The following is a 4,147-nucleotide window of genomic DNA, read 5'->3' as shown; positions in this document are numbered from 1 at the left end:
GCATTGTCCACCCGCATGCCCAGGAACTGTGGGTCATTACAGGTCGACCTCCATACAAGTTACACCACGCTCTCATGTGTATAAACAAGCTTGCCCCCTCGTCATATGCACATAATATCATCGCATACTCAAGTCATGAGCTCGCCCTCAACACAACCGCAATCGTTTAGCTCAACCGCTGGTCCGTTCAAGCCTACCCGTGCACACGTTCTGTCCACCCGTGCACCCACGAACTGCAGGTCGTTACATCCTCCTCCACCTGAAATCGTTGTCGTGCTCGACAACGTACCATTCTGGTAGCCATCCACCAAGATCAACAACAATATCTGTCTCAACCATGATGTCAACTCCTCCACATACTGCAAACATCTCTGTAACATATGTGGAACCACCATCTCCATCATGTCTCGTCCCGGAAACCATATGTCACCAAGATCACCATACGAAGGTATGCACCTCATCGGTATGCTATACATCGGAAATCATCTCAATCCATGATCATCGAACACCTTATCACAATCTCCACATACTGCTACCCATCGTGGAAGGGTGGCCCCTCCATCCAAGCTACATGTCACTGCAACATCGAGTGTCGACCTCATCATGTGTCATCCTCGTGTGAACTGCTGCCATGATACTCCAACAAAATGCTAACACATCTCTGCACATTGTCGACCCCCATGTCTAAACTAGTTGGGTAGCTAATCCAACTGTCATGCTCAAACCATGAGAATGCACATCCTCATGCCACCATCAGTTGTTTCTCAAAACATCCTGTCACATCCTCAACTCGATCAAGAATCCATCTCCATATAAGTGTACGCCATGCTTAGGTCCATGAAGTAGCCCTCATCTCATCTACAACATGTTGTCCATGATATCTGGTACTAATGTGATGCATGAAGTCAGGCACATCTACCCCAACATCATCATCCATATGTGTGCCTCCTCACTATGAAGAGTCCATCTCATCAAACTTCGTCTCTCAATGTGCCACATCTAGGTCCATGAAGCAACCTTCATCATATCTGCAATGTGCCATCCTCAAGTCTGCCATAGAAACAAGTATACACCTGTCTCATCCATGTGCTGCCCATGATCATAGATCAATCATTTCCCATGTGTCAAGTGGTTAAGTCTCGGCTCAACCCATGCCCAAGTGTTGCCACCAAGGCATCATCATTGTTGTAACTCCATCACTCCAAAGTGTCTCATATCGATCCTCCACATCAAGTCACTCTTTGAAGCCATTCCCATACATGTACTTGAAAGTATGCACTCCATCCTGCATCAAAGTCTCTGACCCCAGCTCCTCAATGCATCAGATCCTCCAAGTCCACCATATATGAAGTCCCTAAAAGTCACAACAATCTCATGTCATCATGAGCTCCATGAGTCATCTCCAACCAATATCTCAGCAAGCATACAAGCCACGGCCCAAAGGTCTCTGCAAGATGCCTCAGCTCTCCATGTAGTAGGAATGCTCCATAGTCTGCTCACAACTCCATCCAATTCCATGGCCTTCTTGAACAGGAGTGCACAACCTCTCCATCGACTCATAAGTGAAACATCTCCATGTCACACTAGCAAATCCACCTGCACAACATCCCTGCCTTGGCACTCCTCCTTGGATGCCCATAAATGACATCTCTACAAGTGCTCCTGCAGAATGTCCCTGCATAAGACTGCCATGCTCCATGTTTCCAACCTGATTTCCATGACTATGTTGCGCATGTAGTCCAACCAAGTAGACCCATCACAACAATCGGTCATCCTCATCAAAGTCCGCAATCTTCGGTCTAGTGAACTCGGTCACCCAACCATATCATCATCATCACGAGTCCCTTCCATCATAGCTCCCCCACTAAAGGTTCCACCAAGACTTGCTCTTGGTCTCAGCCATGAGAAGTCCACCCAAGTATTATCGTACCTCAAGTGTGTGCCCTTTAATCTATCCATGAGTCATGCCGGGCACTTAGCCAATTCTCCATGTGGCTAAAGCATGATCCAATCCTCCACAACAATCATCATGTTCCTCCCTTGTCACGGGCCTTTGTACCTTCTACCATAAGGTCACAAACAACCCCAACAAGTCCTGCAACAGTAAAAAATCCTTGCTTCTCCATACAAGGTCTCATCATAGTCATCCATGGTAAGATCGTCCCTAGCATCGGCAAACTAATTTTTCCCTTCCCTACATACGATCCATCTACAAAATGCTCGAATGAAACACAAGTATCAATACTTACTTCATCATCATCATGAGGCTCCTCCATGGGAGTATCCTCATCTATCCATGTCTGCAAACTGCACGATCCTGGTCCAACTTGATCAATCTCAAGTCCATCCTTCTTCATTGTCACATCTGCAACATCCTCAATCATCTCGGCTTCCTCTTCCTTATCAGCACAATCTGCAACTTCATCTTGCTCCATTGTCCAGCTAAGTTGAAGAAGTTCGTCTTCAAAATTTCTTTCCAAGACTTGAAGTTCCTTTCAAATCTGAGGATTATCTTCTTTCATCCGCTTCAACCTGTATAAGGTAAGCAAGAGCTTCCCTTCGCATTCTTCCAAACATGCCATGCCTTGTCGTTCAGCTTGGCCCAAGCACAAATCTTCACCTCTACTAAACCTGTTTCACCATTCACCTGAATCACCCTGATATTCCACCTATCACTTGCAAAACTTGAGCTTCCTGCCAAGTCTTTGGTCTTCGTAGAATCAGTTCCTTGATTCAGTTCACCAAGTTTCTTGCAAAACTTGGACCAGCTCTGATACAACCTGTCACGCCCCTACACCTACGATAGTCTTTCAACCGCTTATAGCGAGGTGCGACACCACTGAACACTTTCTTTTCACCAATACTTATGTTCATGGACTACGCCTAACCAATTACTCCTACCTAGTTTGTGTTTCACAACCGAGTATTATTAATGTGTTCCTTTATACAAGTGAAAGCCCATAACATTCACATAACAACATTATACAATAGAAATGCACAACAGTATAAGGGGAGGGGAAACTCCTTGCAATATGAGTCTGCCCGAATCAATATATTATACAATCTTCACTTTTTACAAAGTACAAATTAAATCTTGGTAAACCCCAAATTTACACTTAGCCAATTTTCACAACTTCGGCAAACACGGTTACCCAGCTCGTCGGCACCTCCGCACGGTCGCCGCACGACTCACCAACCATTCGTTCACCTCGTCACATGATCGTGTTGTTTGCCCAACTCGAGCGCGCCTCCAAGTTGCCACACACGGGCACCTCTACCCGAGACACACCTCCGTTCACAGTCTCAACACACCACCAAGTCTCTCTGCACACTTGCACGATGGGCAGGCGCTCACCCGAGTCACCCAAGAACCTGTGCCAAGTCGTCGCACAAACAGGGTGCCCACCAACATTTCATTGTTGGGCACTCCGTCGCATAAACTAGGCACCACACACCCATGCACGCCCTCACCCAACCAACAGGCGCTCCTTCCTGCACCCTTCACCCAAAACCAAGTCAAGCATTCCTTCTTCGTGCGGATTAGCCCAAGAATGGGTGCATCCAAATCTGCGCCTTCCTCCTTAGCTTTTGCGCCCTTAGAACTGCACCTTATCTCCTTGTTGAGCGAATGAGTGATCGAATGATTGATCGATGGAATGAACTCCACGCTCTCCCAATATATATCTAGCATAGGGCGAAGTCTAGCTGCCCAGCCAACTCACCCACGCTCCACAGGCCATCGCAAAGTCATGTCGGCTCCCTCACAATCATAGGTCGGCCTCCATACAAGTTACACCACACTCTCATGCATATAAACAAGCTTGCCCCCTCCTCATATGCGCATAATATCATCGCATACTCAAGTCATGAGCTCGCCCTCAACACAACCGCAGTCGTTCAGCTTAACCTCTCATCTGTACAAGCCTACCCGCACGGACGTTCTGTCCACCCGCGCACCCAGGAACTGTAGGTCGTTACAACTACACTCTCACAACTTCTCTCTCTCCGTTGGTCTCTTACTCTTTTTCTCCCCTTCTCTAACTTTGACCCTTTGTTTCTCTTTCTCTAACTCTCTTTCCCTACCTCTCAATTTCTCTCTCATGTTTTCGCTCCCATGCTTTCTTTGTCTCCCCCTCAGTCCATCTCT

Source organism: Pinus tabuliformis, chromosome 3_1, assembly GCF_031772625.1.
Source record: "Pinus tabuliformis cultivar Carrire ecotype Pingquan chromosome 3_1, CPIR1, whole genome shotgun sequence".
Taxonomy (NCBI): Eukaryota; Viridiplantae; Streptophyta; class Pinopsida; order Pinales; family Pinaceae; genus Pinus; species Pinus tabuliformis.
Note: the sequence above shows the minus strand (reverse complement) of the source record.